General features: G+C 31.3%; 1 protein-coding gene across 1 annotated transcript in view; it reads left to right on the forward strand.

Annotated features, from left to right (window-relative positions):
• Positions 1–7,767: 7,767 nt before the first annotated feature.
• The window catches only part of Rab3 (RAS oncogene family member Rab3), a 47,917-nt gene continuing 38,167 nt past the window's right edge, over positions 7,768–17,517 (forward strand). Inside the window, exon 1 of the mRNA XM_088240703.1 lies at positions 7,768–8,225. The gene's annotated coding sequence lies outside the window, so the exon portion shown is untranslated. The remainder of the gene's footprint in view (positions 8,226–17,517) is intronic.

Consider the following 17,517-nt stretch of genomic DNA (forward strand, 5'->3'; position numbering starts at 1 on the left):
TATGTATCGTCAAAAAAATGATGCACGGTCCCAAATGAGTTTCTTATAACTCCTGGGAGTAAAATATGTAATTTTTGTATCATATGCTTTATTAATAATTAAAAAAAAAAAAAAAAAAAAAATGTGATAAAATTTTGAAATAAAAATAGCTCATTTTAATAAATTAGCTATTTTTATTTTATAGCCAATTGATTCAAATTAATTGGCATAATTAGAAGAAAAGGAAACTATCCTCTCTGAACTTTTTTCCAGTGACACGAAAGATGTCGATATCTGAAGAGACATCGTTTGACATGGTTGTATTAGTTTGTAGTAACAACAAAGATTATGTTTTTATTTCTAAAATTTAATATTTGAACCTCGAACAATTATAAATTTGTGTCTTAGACACGTAAAACGTCAAATAACATAGCTACCCCGGAAACCAGATGTGTATTACCGGTTGCAGTCATTTTTGCCCAAGGTTGGCGCAATAACATAACAACATTATGATTTATTTGCTATTGCAAACGCGTGGTCTCATACGCCCGTAACTTTGCGAAGCAATTCATTTTTATTAAATTTTATTTTATTTTTCATGCATTTTCGAGACACTTTGCCGTATAATCAAATGCTTCAATTTTTACTGCAAGAAACATTTTTTATATCCAATTTCCAGCAGCACTCAACTTCCTCGTTATGATTTTTACTTTCTTTAAATTAAATGTTCATACTGCCAAACATCGACGATTTTATCCATGTTTGAACATCCATATAATATAAGAATTCAATACATGATAAATAACTATTAGTACTTTTATATTCAACCCGGAATTCGTAAAAAATCAAACAATTTTAGCGCAAGTATTCATCACTATTTATTTTATCCGATTCAAATTAATCTCCATTAAAGGCAATACACATATGCTTACGTTTTTTCCAATATTCATAGGACTTCTCGGAGGCCGATTTCAGAATGGCCGTTAGATGCCTAGACTCCCATAATCCCTTCTCGAAAAATGTTTTCCCTCTTTGTTGCAACTAATTTCAATATGAACAACTCCCTAGGGAGAAAATCCAGCCAATCTGCAAGTATTTGGACATACTCAAAACATTGCTGAAAACTTAAAACTACGTCCTTTCCTTTTTTTAACCAGTGTTCAGATATGTAAAGTATGTCCACATGATATTAATTTAAAACATGTTATATGGTTAATGTTTTATTTCTAACGCACTGGACATTCTGGTTTTTTAGATAAGGTACCTAGTTTTTTATTTGTAAATTACGTATGAATATTATTAAATGTAACAATAACAAAAGAAATGGAGAACATTTTAGTTAAATAACCTTAAAAGTTTGGAATTGTGATCTTTTATTGGCTGATATACTTGACCACTTTACACTGAATCTATTTTTTAATTTATCATTTGTTTTTTCATTATTTTTTCTTAAATTCTTCCATATTTTATATTGACTTCATTTTCCCTCTCTGAGTTGGCAACGCCAGGCATATGGCGTATAGCATAATATATTTGGTTGTAATGTTGCAAAAGTACCTCGGCTACTAATTTACTCTAACGTTTTTCGTCCCTGACCCTCTCAACAGACGATTTACTAGGAAAATAATATTCTGACTCACAAACTCTTGGCACGATGCACATATTAAACTGAAGTGTACATACGTCGTCCCTTATACTATATAAATTAATGATATATTAATTTCCCGGTGGGTATAATAACCAACATGCGTTAATTACTCTATAAGAGAGACGTATGTCATACGAGTATTTGTAGAAACTTTGTCTTAATTAAAATGAATGTTACTTCATAAGAATAATTGTTTTATTTTTATTTATAAATAGTATTTTTCACCGCTCTTCCTTGCATTTTTCCATTTTAAATCAGACTTTTCATAATTAATACAAATAAAATATTTTCTTCTTATAAAATTAAATTTGCTGTATTTGAAATTATTATAAATGAAATTATTTATTTAAACTTTTTATAATGACCTGTTTCTGTATTTTATTTACTCGCACTTTGAAATTGCGGATAATATACTACAGCTTTATTTGATTAACCTGAAATTTATTTTTTCATTAATTAATATAGTTACAAAAATGATACATGGATTTTTTTCAATTACAATCTACTTGTAAATATTTTTTTAATGTTAAAACCTTAGAGTATAGATTATATGTATATACTCTAAGGTTATAACTGTAACTTTCCAAAAAAGAGACTAGCTCTTGTGCTTGAACTGTTAAAGTTAAGTAATTTGAAGTTATATAATTTTGAATTAAGGCATATGAGAAAATGAAAATTACACAAAAAGGAAATTAGAAAATAATAATACATAATTACTTATTAAAAAAAAACGCTGATTTTTATGATTATTTTTTTTTTTCAAATTTATTTTGAATTTATTTACTTATTTTTGATTGAATTAAAATTTGGACACAGACATCTTCAAAAATGTTATAAGGTTCTTGAATAGCTTTGACATTTAAAGTATAACTTTTAATAGCTAAGACACGAAAGGTTTTGAGTTCGATTCTCGATAACACCGTTAAAGTGATTTGTAGTGCGGTAAAAATTAGAGCATTAAATTGAACGGTAAAATTTACTGAAAATGTACGAAAAAAGATTTTTTTAAAAATAAATATTAACTGCTTTGAATGACGTCACTGGTTCATACGAATCAATCAATGATATGAGAGATATGGAAGATTTTCAGATTGCTTGCCATGGATGGACCAATGTAAAGAACCGAATGAGAATAAGCGAAAAAGAACCTCTGACGTCACACGCGGAGTAATTTCAGAAATACAAAACATTAAAAAATCGTAGCGCTGATAAAACGACATTAAAAATATTTTTGAAAAATGGCTTAGTTTTATAGTCTATAAACAAAACTTCCTCATTAGGCTTTCTTACCAGTAGTGGTACAAAAAAAAACTAGTGTCACTCACTCACTCGATTATTCAGAATGGTAAAAAGGTAACAACGCATTACCTGTAGTACATAATTATTCTGAGGTAAAATCGTAGTTTCAGAATGTAATCGTACTTAGGTATGCTAAATAATTCATCGTGAATTTTTGAAAACTAAATTGGTCGCCGACAGAAGGAAATCACTTTTGAGAAGGGATATGGAAGTCTAGGCATTTACAGGGCTTACGACCTGTCGTTGGCTGGTTTAAGTAGCCCCTTTACACACTGTGTAACCTTCACCAGTCTGCCTGTGTTTAAACATCCACATTTTGTCAACTCTTACATCTGATGGCTTTTGTGAAGGAAAAAGCTGAAACCTTTATCATGTGGGACATACTCAAAACATTGTTGAATCACCAAACTGGTAAAAGAAGAAGTGTGAGAATTTGAAAATTGTCTTCGGGCGTTGCCCTAGTATATGAAATAATTTAATCAGATGAATCTCTTCACAACGATAAAGGTTTCAGCTCTGAACACTTAAATCAACAGGTGGAAAAGTTGAGGAAATGGGGATGTATAAACATGGGCAGAATGGTGACTGTTGCACAGTGTGTAAAGTGGCTACTTAAACCAGCCAACGACTCGTCATAAGCCCTAGACAAATTTAGATCTTAATAACTCCCTAAGGAGGAAATCTAGCCGGTCTGCAAACATTTGCACATGCTCAAAATATTGTTGAATTAATTATTTTTTTTATATTTATTTACGGGCAAAGCCGATTCGTACGAAATGTATTTTTTTTTATTTTAAGGGAAAAGGGTTTATCTTCTACTACAATAACGCATATAATTATAATATACAGATTTGAAGGAGCGTAGAATCATATTTGAATATATCGAACTGTGTCCAAAAAACTGTCAATCGCTCCCCATTTTGCCCCAATATAACTGCAAACATCCGTGAAGTCACCGCATAATGTTACCAGATCGCGAACAATATTATCATAACACAAATGTTGGATAATTATATTTAAAAAAAAGGAATTTGTTAACTTCTCTAAAATTTTATTGTACACGCGGAAACATTGATTAACACAACAGAGTAGATAAGTAAAGGGTCATTTAATCAGAGAAGTTGAATTTTGAACTTAAAGAATCAAACAAATTTCATTTGACATAAAGCGGATATTTTTATTTTATGTTAAATAAAATTTGATTCCATTATGTTTCAAAGATAATTTCGGTCAAAAGTCTACCACGGCGCGGCGTCGTTTAATCCGAGAGGTCCAATTTTCGTTAGTTCTCTCATTAGATGAGCAAAGTAGCGTAAAAAATTCGACTACCCTGGCAACACTTACAAAATGTCCATTTTGTTGTTTTTGACAATCTGTCAGATGGCAAAATAATTAAATTCTTAAGTAATATGATTTGTGAATTTGCCACTAACAATTGAAATGTGATCCCATCATATATCTTTTTATCCTAGCAGTATTTTTACACTTTAAAACAGAACAATACGGCATTGTTGAATTTAAATCGGAAGTTGCGTACTGAGCGACGTCTACAAAAGAACTAATGGTCTAAACGTAAAACTACTCACTTATGAATAGTTTAATCGCCTTCAGTTTGATGCGCGTATGCCGTTTCTGGATCATTCTAATTCTATGGACTAACGAGCAGGACTGGGAGGCGCGTACCGGTCGCGGGTTGGGCTGAATTGATCCTTCACTGCCGTGGTCTGTAATTGAGGGATGGCGCATATTGAGCCACTGGTGGCGGCCACTAGACGCGACCACTAGTGGCTCAGTCAAACCACTAGATACCACTTGATTAGGACTAGGATGATGCCAGGTTTTGAATAGGTTCAAGCTAGGTTTTCTTCTTGAACACGGTGGCGCTAGAAAAAATACGATTTTACGAAAAATAATTTTATTTTGTTTTTTTTATTTTTTAATTCATAAATTTTAAAATTCCTGAAACGAAATATACGTTTTAATACAAAATGTCTCTTCATACATTCCAAGTTTGAATAGGATATCATTCAACATTAGACTTTAAAAAATTACCGAAATTCCTTTGACAGATAATCAAATTATTTTTAATTTTATAATCACTAATTAATTGAGTGATTCTTTACAATTAAGTACCCTAATATGTTCAATACATAATGATGCAACACACATCAAAGCTTTATGAGGGCTGTCTGTTTCCTGCAAAATTCATATCTTAGGTTGTGTGATCACTCTGAGTTTAAAAATCATTTGCACTCGTCGAATACGTAATTAAATTATTTTTTGTATCATAGAAAAAATGAATGTATATATTAATTATCATTTTTCAAAGTTAAAAATATTCCGACTATAGTATTTGATCATTTACTCTTTTAACAAAAGTGCTATTATCTAAGTTTCACTTTTCTATGGCTGACTGCTTTCTGCATAACTAAGTTCAGGTCATACGCTTCAGGTGCCAGTCTCTGAAATACAAACATTGCAGTGTTAAACCATCATTATCCCTGACAAGAATCAAACCTCGGACCTCAAGCATGGTAAGCAAACGCACCCACCATTTACGAGGCGGACTTATTTCTACTCGATTTCCATTTTCAAGATTTTTACCTATGAATACCCTTCGAGTCGAAAGCACCCGCCCAGAGTTCTGTTTATATTTCACACTCCCAACTTTATTCTTAATCCGCCCGGACACGGAAAATTAATTGTATAAATGAGTTGTACATGCATTAAAACCTATTGATAGGTATAACGTTTAAAGACAAAAATTATATTACTTATCAAACTACCCAAAAACAGACATAAACATACATTTTAGTTTGGAAAATTGTCAACAGATGTCACAAATGTAAAGATACAAGTTAATAAAAGTTTTCTAAAACTTCTTAACAACAAACCTGTAATATAATATTTTGAGTTTGTCCAAATGTTTGTAGACAAAATATTCAGTTTCACCCCCTACGGAGGGAGTTATCAAAATTAAACAAATAACAACAGTTTTTTTTTTTTTTTTTAATTATTTGCTAAATAAGTATACATATTTAATAACAGTAAATATCTAAAATAGCTTAGTATGTTCTAAGATGGAGATTTTTTATGATTTAAAGTAAACTCGTAAGTAGTTGTATGCTAATACATCAATAACAACAAAAAACTAAAACTACTTTATTATAAATGCATAGCTAATTAAATAAAATAATAAAATAATATTTATTATATTTATTTTTTATTTATAAATCATAAAACACAAAGTATTTCACATGTATAATACATTGAAATACATTCCCAGGAGTTACAACAACTCAATTCGGGACATAAATAATATTAACAATAAAAAATACACACATATTGAGAACAACAAAGAAACAAAGCAAGTTTAGTACCTTTATAATTAAATGTAGTACAATATATACGCCAAAAACCCTGTCTTACACAAGCAGAATAAATATATAAAAAACACGCTTTTAAAAATGTAGAAAGTGGTGAAACTACTAAGGGAAATAAGGTCATTAACATCACATGCCACGCAGACGATGCAACCATAGTGATGATGAGAACATATCCATCTTAAATAATGAATATCTGGATGCCTAAGAAATGTCGTATGGTACGTAATCATTATAATACAAATATAAAGTATATATATATATATATATATGTGCTAAGAGTACATGATATTATTTAAGCATAATTTTAAACAAAATGTTATTTAAACAGAAAACATATTGCTAAAAATAAAAATAAAAATATTGAATAATATAATACGTAAGAATGTAAAGATAATGTATACCAATTATACAAGGAATACGTTTATTAGTTCAACAGTGATGGAGAACATTGGGCTTTTTTACTTCACTAAAATCAACAGATGAATGAGTTGAAGAAATGGATGTTAAAACATAGGCAAAATAGTGAATATTACGCAATGTGTAAACTGACCACTTAATCCAGCCAATGACAGGTCGATAGTCTAGAGTCCATATTTCATTAAATTTTAAATTTGAAATAAATTTATAGCAGTTTTGTTAAATGAAATGTGACACTCCTCTCATGTGGGTATGTACCTACTTGTTGATGCTGATTCCGTTTGCTGCTTCAGTGTATTGTTACATTTGCCTTTAAAAAAATTAATTAAAAAAAAAACAAATATATCTGATTTATTTAATAGGTTATTCGACACCAAGTAAATCATATACGAACATATTATTTGAAGATTTTAGAAAAGGCTTAAACTTGCAAAATATAACATCTAAAAGGAATTAAAAATATTTTTTTCGAGTAGTTTTAATTTCAATATTGTCGGCCTCGTAGTGTAAGGGTCAGTGCGTTAGCTTGCCATGCAAGAGGTCTCGGGTTCGATTCCCGACATGGTTGATATTACATATTTATTTAAAAGGGTGTTTTCACACTAGAATATTTCTTAGTCCCTGGACTAGTACCTGAAGCGTAAGACTGATCATCTTACCTTCATATAAATAAAAAAAACAAGATACGCTGCGATTGGTGTACCAATGTAGTGCCCTATGCACCATTAGGTGCGGAAAGGGAATGATGATGATGAGTTTTAAAAACTCCGCCATGTCAATTTATTCAATCCCATTTTTTGTACGCATACTTTATGACACGTCATTAATCTGAACCCTTAATTTGTCACAATTTCGTTTCGTAAGTTTGTTCGTTTTTCATGCATCCATCTCACTTTAACGTGATTAAAATCGTATTTCGCTCTTGTTCCCGCTCATATAATACGAATTAATTTACGAAACGAAGTAGTTACAGAATAAGGGATCTGAGCTTCCTCGTGTATGAAAAAGCTTTTGCGCATGCTCGAAATCCGCCATTTTGTTTATTCCCCAGAAACGTTAGACATTACTGATACGATACGAAAACCTCGGATACTGTACGCTCTTCCCATCGCACGATCTCTTACGTCACGTTTTACATATAAACACATTTGGATTACAACCGCATGACGTTGTTGGTGTTTTCTCGATTACATTCTTATGTTTTAAACATCAAACTAAAATTTTAATTTGTCGGGAAAGTGGAAAATAGTTTAACGTTCCGTTAAATCGGAATATTTTCGTGTTTTAATAATCTTGTATCTCGACACCAGACTTAACCAGTTGTGAAAGACTGATATCGTAAAATCGATATCCCCGAGTGTTATTGTCTCTTTCCAGCGTGGGAGGTAGCGCGCGCGTTCGAGGGAGATACGTATACTCTGGCTTATAACTAGAACGGTATCGACTGAGACCTATATTGTGAACAAATCACTGGAAAACTCAAATAAATTACTAAGGTAGGTGAAATCTTCTTTCATTGTGAACATATAATATAATTATTCATTTTTAACGTTAAGTGAGCATTTAAACTATTTAAAGAATATGCAGAATAGCGTCGACAATTTTAACGATTAATCAGTACAGTTGCTGACAATTCTCCTGTCAGAATCGCATTATAATACTGTTTCATTCATTTCATTCAAGGGTAGGTGAATAAATTATCATATTCTATTTTTAAATTACCCGTTTATAAACATTTGAACTGTTTGATTATTCTCAATCACAACACAAAACATAATAAAATAATAAAATTGTTATCAAATCAAATAATTTAAAAAGTGTTATATTGAACTACTTAAAGATTCAAAATAATAAACCTTTTTTAAAAATAATTTTTACTTTTTTACATATATTTATTATTATTACATCGTTACATGTTAATGAATTTATTTAATTCTAGCTTGGTTATATTAAAAAATCAACGTAGGTATAAACAAAATTATATTTTACTTTTAACCTAAAACCTCGAATAAAAAACATTTTTGAAAAAAGTACTACGAAATAATTGTCGTACAGAAATTTCAAAAAAATATATTTTTCGTGTAGATGACACACTATATGCACACGTTACTTAAGGTATATATTTTATTTGAAATAAATAAAAAAAGCGTTTTCTTTGTTTGTTTTTTTGAAATGTGACAATTTATTTATTTTTTCCTTTTTTTTAATTTTTCATACAAATATAATAAACTATGAGCTAGCATCTGCTACAGTATTTGTAAAGTAACTAAAAACCCACAATTACATTATCCGCATTCTCATATTGCAACGACACGGTGCATAAATCTTATGATTTAATAAAAATTATGTGATTTGAGACCAAAATTTACTGCGAGCTTTTGCCCGCATGCCAATTGCTAGCGAACAGCTGCCGGCAGATACATGGCGTAAGGTCACGTGGGTCGAAACAAGTTACAGATTACATATGAAATTACTGACACGGGAATATTTTTAATTTAATCATAAAAAACAATTAGTTAACAATTTTCAAAATATCTTAACCTATTCGGTTCTAGAATCTTTTACAACATGAATTAAAATATACTACTTAAATAAAATAGGATGTTAACTTTAGAACTTGAATTTAAACAATGAAACAAAAAATTCGAGAGAACGCTAAGGCAATTTAATGAAAATCGTGCTTTCTAGTTTTGAGTTATGAAGAAATTCCTTCTCGTGTTGTTGTCATTTTCCCTGGAAAATATAGTACCAGATCATTCAGGATAAATCGCTCCCTGAAAGCTCCAATTCCGATGTTGAGAGGTTTCACACCGTCGAGGTTATCCAAATGGCTACGATGGAAATGCCACATGTAAGGGTTGAGACTCATTAGATATTCAGATTTCAACTTCTCATTCTTATAAAAAAACAGATGAAATAGTTCCAGGATAAATTTTAATATTACAAAACAATGAAATATTCGATACACATTTATTAAGGTTTTGTTATGAACTACACAATTATTTAGAAAAAAGGATTCAGTGGAAATTCAACTGAATTAATAGGATGCCCTAAGATAATGAATTAAATGATCTTAAATAATTGCAATATTCTTACTCAATATCGTTTCCCCTACGATTGTCGGCCCTGTCCCATTTTTAAGCCCTTTCGTAAAATAATCAAGACAAACAATTTAGAAGCTCAGCAAAATGTACTTTAAAGATGCGTTTGACATAGAAAATATAAAAAAATGTGGTTTCATTGATTATATTAAAATGTGGAACGTTCGACTAGAAAAAGTGACACGTTACAATGTAAATAATATACATATATGATGTTTGTTGAGTTTATAATTGACTAAAAAACTGAACTGACTGAAAAAAGGGGTCTGAATCATTCTATAATTTTTTTTTTTTTGTTTTAAACTAAGAGTAACAATAAATCACAGAATTTCAAATGAACACATATTTCATCGTTATCGACGACGAGTGTGCGAAAAACTCTACATTGTTTTTTTTGTTTTTAATATTTGGTCTTGAAAAGGGTCCAAATTCTAGGTTTGAAAAAATATATAAACGTAACTTACTCAAGTATCAAAGGATATAAATATATATTTTTGCACTTATCAATTTATGACAAAGATTAAAAATATAACTAAAAATCTCTCATGTTAATTTGAAAAAAAAAACATTCGTCTTTGTTCTACGGTCATAACAATTTATTCTAAATAAACAGTGAAGTGTATATCTTTTTTATCAACTCAAACCACTTTCCTTTTTGTGATTGGATACAGTATGGTCGGAAAATGCGTCATAAACAGGCCGACAAATTTCGCCAAAAAAAGATTAAATAAAAGTTTTGCTATTTCGTAAGTTTCGGGTAAACGCAGCTGCAGGATGATCATGACCTTAAATAGATTTATCGAATATACCTCTTTAAAAAAAAGCGTAGTACTCAGGCGATCATTTATAGTTTTATTTAAAGCATTTTTTAATGTTTTGAGTATGTTGAAATCTTTGTTAACATTAGTTCACACATTAGACATTAGTTTACAAAGATTTGGACATACTCTAAACATAAAATATGCTTTACATAACAATACTATAAATGATCAACAGATTAGCACTCATTTTTCAAATAAAGGTTTATTTGATAAATCTGTCTGAGGTTAACCCTTTCAAAATTTCATCTAAAGAGATAGATATCTCTACAGAGACGAAGGGATTAACTTTGGTAGATATGTAACCAATCCAGTATTGGTTGGTTGAAGTGGTCAATTTACCAAACAATATCGGATCGTAACCCCTGTAATGCTTAGGTTTTAACATTCCCCAATAATTCTGTTACATCGGTTGTGACATTTATATCATTGTTATTTCCTTCGTTTCTGTTGAGATATTAGCAATTTTTTAATAATTAAGCATTATACTAAAACTATAAAGCATTTGTAGGCCTCATGATGTTATGGTCAGCGCGTTTGCCTACCGTACAAGAGGTCTCGAGTTTGATTGCCGATAGATATGAAATATTTATTTAAAAGGGTGTTTTTACACTAGAATATTTCAACGTCCCTGGACTGGTACCTAAAACGTACGATTGTTTGTCTTACTTTATAATGAGTATCCCACATTTCATCTTCGGTAACAATAATGTTCAAACCGTTACCCTGATTGTCCCGACAGAAGTCCGAAAAATTCACGGGAAATCTCGACTTGCTGCAGCTTTTAACCCTCTAATGGTTGCAATATGTCTATTATACAAAAAGTATATTTTTTTTGCTCTCGCTCATTCAGCTTTCACGTGACAGCATCGCCCCCCCCATACCTTCCTAAGTCTATATAATACTCCTGTTAATCAGAAATTTGGAATCATACAGCGAGCGCACGACGACCTTTTTAGTGAAATAGTCTGTGAGACACTTTGCGAATATTTTGTGAATTATACCCGTATGCAGAGACAAAACTTAAGGTGAGGAAAGTACATTCTAATTTCAAATGCAGAGAATAACCCAAAAGTGAAGACAATAGAATGTACTCTCCTCACCTTAAGGTTTGTCTCTGCATACGGGTATTAGGGTTTCGATATATTTTTTAATAAAAAAGTATTTTTCATAGAGTGCGTATTTGTGTTTAAAAGTTTTAATTCATATTAAAATAAAAAAAAGGAAGATACATGTAATTTGGTTCTGTAAGACACATGACGATAATTTACATCTTATATATCACCTTGATTACTATATTATTTTTAGGATAGCTAACAAAAAATACCAGACGAAAACATAGAAAGTTTTTGGCAAAAGGTGTCAATTTTGTCACTTCTTCTCTTAGTGCCCTGGCAGGTATCCCCATTGTTGCACGTTGGCAATTACTCAGGCAAAAGTCTCTCTGTCCTGTGCTGCTCGGAAAATCTGCTCCACAGTCCTGAAGCCAGTCCAGTCTCGTATATTTCGCAGTCAGGACATTTGTCTTCTTCCAGCCCCTCTGTAACCCTCAATATTGCCTTTCAGAATTAAATGAAGCAAGTGGTACTTTTTTCCACGCATTATATGCCCCAGATATGAAATTTTACAAACTTTTATGGTGGTTAAGAGTTCTCTGTTTGTTCTAGCTTGACTTAAGACTTCTGAATTTGTTATCAGGTCTGTCCAAGATGTCTTAAGCATTCTGCAATGCAAATACATCCTTAAAGCCTCCAGTCTATTCATAATTCCGTCACTCCCAAACCCAATAAATATGGTATTGAAATATGCTTCCTAGTCGATGTCAAATTATTTTACACTTATAATTTGGAGACAAATCCAAGAATTCAACCAGATAGGCTATAGATTCTTTGAGTAATAAGCCTTTTCATGAAATAGGGAGACTAGTTCCTAGATTAAAAATTAAGGCAAAATATTACAGCAGAAATTTGGTCTTCAGATGTTAATCTGAGAAAAGCTACAAAAATATTATCTTTTACAATAATACAAAATCTGAAGTCGAAATAGTCGATACAATGTGTGCGGCACATAATGCTGTTCAAAATAGTGAGCATTGGCAAGTGGTGACTTTGTTTTCAATATCAATTATGAGCGCTGTAAATTCTGAAATTATTTATATCAGAAATAATAATCAAACAAAAAGCAGGAGGAGTTTTTTTGATAAATATATCGGATAAGAAATTGCTAGAAAATTTACAACGAAGGAGCAATTTAACGAGAAAAATCTCAAAGAGCCTTCAATTGAGATAACGAAATTTTCAACCGATTAAACAAACAAATAATAACGAAAATGATGGTAGTGCTTTAAACGTTTCTTATATTGCGCGTGAAACTAAAAATAAATATTAACGAAAATTAAATAGCATCACTTATTGTGTTTGGGACACTCTATATTTGTTAGCGAAAAGCATTACGGTTAGTTCGAGGTCCCCCTCGAAGTAAAATCGTCGACAAAATACAACTTTTTTTTTCTCTTTTCCTAAAATTACTTTACTTTAGACAGTGTTACTTAAGCTTAAAAATATGATTTAAAAACTGGTGTTAGATATAATAAAATTTTCTGTATTTTCATAAATTTATTTTTAATTTATTTTCTAAAATTATACATTTAACCATAGTAAACAATAACTGTTTGTATTTTTTTTAAATAAATTTATTTCAAGTAAGATGAGAACCGGAATAAAGAGTGTCTCTGAGACCGTTCTCGTCTCGTTTGGTATTGCGACCATCGCCGGGTTAAAGCGGCGCGGCGCGGGCGTAAGCATTATCGGCTCCCAACTTACAAAGACTTTTTACATACTAATATGACGATGTAGAATTCTCAAAATAGACGTAGTTGATATAAACATCATTTTTGCAAGCCGTTTTTTTTTCAACTGGGCGTCCTTCAATACAAGTTTTTCAATTTTTCAAATAAAGTTTAATAAAATGGCCTTAACAGCTTATCCAGGGTGGGAATCGTCTTCAATTGATTTTCTGCCATCTTTGGAAATATAATACCATTTCGAAATAATAAATGCATGAGGACAAACGTCCTCATATTATAGTGCTGACTTTTAAAATGATACGCTGTGTTTTATTCAGTTTAGTGAGAAATTTGATGAGGGTTCGAAACTCAATATCGGTATTTCTTCCGGATTGACTTGGAAACTTATAATTTATTTATGTCAATATGTATATTAGTTATCACTCAAACTATTTATTTACATTCATGTACCTCTTACTCTCCTGGAAACCCTTTAATTACCTACCCTCATATTCGCTATAAGCAATATCTTCCAACTATCCAGACCAACAGACTGGTGTAAGTTCGTCAATATTTGTACTGGCCAATGTTTAAAGATTTTTACTAAATTCAAGTAAATAGGCAGATAAACCATTTGCATTTAAGACGTTTTACTGTGAAATATAAAATTCTTATTTTACATTAGGTAAAGAATGCATCTAATATGAAATCAGAAATTTGGAAGGAAATAGGAAAAAGGATTCAGAACGTAAGAGAAATAAGATGAAATTGGGGTTCAAAAGATAGTCAGTAATGTTTCAGTCATTATTGAAAATGATCAGAGAAAGTACATTTTTTACACATGAAGATTGCTCATTTCAAAATCTCGCACCTTGAAGTAAAAATGAATTACTAAAAAACTATGTGGTTTGTCGAAAAATGGAAAGTGTTAAACGAAATTTTTAACAAGACCTTTTTGTGCACAAAGGTTTTAAAGAATGTCATAAAGTAATAAGCTAGATTTCAGATTTATGCACTAGTAAAAATGAATCCACTTGAGTTCGGCGCAACAGGGTGATACATGGACATATTGATTTAGACTGAAAATAAATCGAATGCTTTGGTTCTGCAGATACTCCAGATAAACATTAGGAGTGTACATGTGTTTATATTTTTTTAACAACTTCGGTTTATAGTCAGATTTCTAAGAATTTAATGGTGAATTATCTCACAAAAGTGTAAGAACCATATTTAAGTAAGGAATCAACGGGGCTTCTGACATGTCTTTGGCTGTTTGTGATTAATCAACGCCTAAACAACTATTCTGTTTAAATATCAGTTATATTACTTCACATAGATCGACAAATAATATAATTGAAAACTGGCGTTTGTTCGAACATAAGGGATAATGTAATCAGAAAATAAAAAATCATATGCCTAGCTTTAAAAAAAATCTCCCTCTTTATTATTATTTTTTAGTCTACAAACATTTAGACGTACTCCAAACATTGTTGATTCCTTCGCTGTTGAAAAAGATATTTCGAACATTTTATTTCGAACAATCTAAATTGATAATGAACGATATTCATATTTCGAGTCATAGGGAGATGAAAGCATTTAGGTATATAGAGACATAATTTATTGCGAGCACAATTCAAAGAATTATTTCCAGATATTATTTTAGACTGATAAAATTATTTACTGTTTGTATCAATTTAAATGCCTTGGCATTAAAGGATGTATTTGCACTTGCTGTTCAAAACTGACTCGGGAGCAATCCATATAATAACAGCAATCAGAAAAACGCGGATTTTCGCTTTACGAAATATTTTTTTCTAAATTGATAATTGATGCATATGAACACTATATTATAACAAGGAATTTACAAGTTAAACAATAGAAAAAGGGCGTGTGGTAAAGAAAATCTATTCTGAGAAAATGCAGCGAGTCGCGAGTGTAAGGAACGTTCTCCCAAATAAGCGTCGGGGATGTAAAGCCGGTGTTGCTAACCGAGCCACGCATCTGTTGTTGCCAGTCGACAGCATTTGCTGATTCTGATCTTCCACAGCATCATCAGCATACAGTCATATAGATTATTTATATTATGTATCTTTTTTGGGTGATACCGTGTATGTTGGATTTGATCCGACGTTTCGGCTACCATTGCAGGAGCCATCTTCAGGGAAAACTGTGTGTTTTATAAAGAAATGTGTGTGTTTAAGTACTAGTAATTTGTACCGTGTCACAGTCAGCAGTAGGCACATTTCTAGTTTTGTAGGAAAGAATAATTATGTTTATGTACTAGTAATTTGTACTGTGTCGCAGCCGGCAGTAGGCACATATCTATTCGTTTTTGTCATATGTAGTGCTGGGAACCATGTTGAATTTAATTTAAGCCCGTCGTCATTGTTTATATTATCTGGATGTCTGTGTATTTCAATTGCCTCTTTTATTATTCGTGCACTATAATTACTAGGTTTGTGTAGAATTTTTGGTTCAATGGCGAAAAAATGTCCTGTGTCTATAAAGTGTTCCGCTATTGCGGATTTGTCTGGATGCCCAAGTTTACACGCTCTTTTGTGTTCGTCAATTCTCTTTTTTGCTGTGCGCCCTGTTTGTCCAATATACACTTTATCACATCCTTGGCAACTTAGTTTGTACACGGCTTCAGTTACACAGTGACCGTGAAAACCTTCGCACCTATATAGATTATTTGTTTAACTCCTTAAATATGTCATTACTATTTAACCAAAAAATATTGGACGACGATGAGACTCTTGTTGGATACCTAATGGAGTTGGTCTATGGAAACCTATTATATTAGTATCCATATGTAATTCATCTTGAAAATAAAAAGGTCACTTCTTGCTCCATAATTCCCATGTTTTAGTTTGTGCGTCAATTTTATCAAATGCCTTTGAAAAATCTGTATATATGACATCGACTTCAATACGTTTATCTATCGAGACATTTAAAGCCTCCGTGAAGCAAGCTAAGTTCGTTTCAACGGTGAGTGCAACAAAGCCGGTTTACTTCACTAAAAATGTTTTGAGATAACGGATTAGTTCATATTAATTATCTTATTTATAACTTTACTTAATATCGACAGCTTGGATATGGGGTATTAATTTTTAACAGAAACTCTATCACCTTTTTCCAGAATAGCAATAATATACGCTTTTTTCCAGATTTCCGTAGCTGTGTCAATAAATTAAATAGGAGGTAATATAAAAGATACGTTTTTATTTATTTAATTTTTCGTACATGGTGTTAATTATACATTGGCAGGCTTATAACCAAAGGCAGTTTCTTCCAACCAACCAATAAAATAAAAGTTTCATTTTCGTAATTTAAGTTTCAATAAAAATATAAAAGCTATAGATTTACAAAAATTGAAATAATTGTATTTACATATAAATTACCTTAAATCAATACTATTATTCAATGGCAAAAAGAATAAAGGAGGAAAGATCGAGGAAGAGAAAGAAGTTTCTTCAGACGTGATTTAAACGGAGATACTGTAGTAACATCTCTGATAGTGGATGGAGATGATTCCACAGTCAAAGTGCGTGGGCACTTGAGTTTGAGAAGAAAGAGGAATTGTGGATGTGTATTAAGAGGGTGCCTTGAGAGTTAGAACGAAGAAGTAAACCATGAACTGATGAGCGTTTATTTTTTTTACGGAGGTATTTACGAGCGTTGTGACTATGAAATACTGTGAGCAGAAGTGAGAGGAAGTGATAGTCTCTCCGCTGTCTAATTTTAAGCCATTTCAGTAGCCTACGACAGTCAAAAATGTGGTCATATTTCCTAAAAATAAAAATAGGCTTAAGCAATAGCACATTCATTTTGAAAGTTAGCTGAGAGTCTGCCAAAGTCTGCACCTTGATCAGTATCTATGTAGATGAAATATTAGTTTATAGTGTCTACAGAAAAGCTGGCAAAGGATAACTTATAATTAATTTTCGGTCCTAGACTAAAATGTCATTGTGGTAAGAATGAAGGCTCATCAGACTCATAAACGCAGTTAAAATATTTTGAAAACAATCCACAAATATCAGATCTATTATAATTTGATTCCTTATTTTTAAAATACGAAGTTATT

The sequence above is a fragment of the Micrasema longulum genome, unplaced genomic scaffold (assembly GCF_059751315.1).
Source record: "Micrasema longulum isolate JH-2025_06_02 unplaced genomic scaffold, ASM5975131v1 h1tg002563l, whole genome shotgun sequence".
In the NCBI taxonomy this organism is placed as follows: Eukaryota; Metazoa; Arthropoda; class Insecta; order Trichoptera; family Brachycentridae; genus Micrasema; species Micrasema longulum.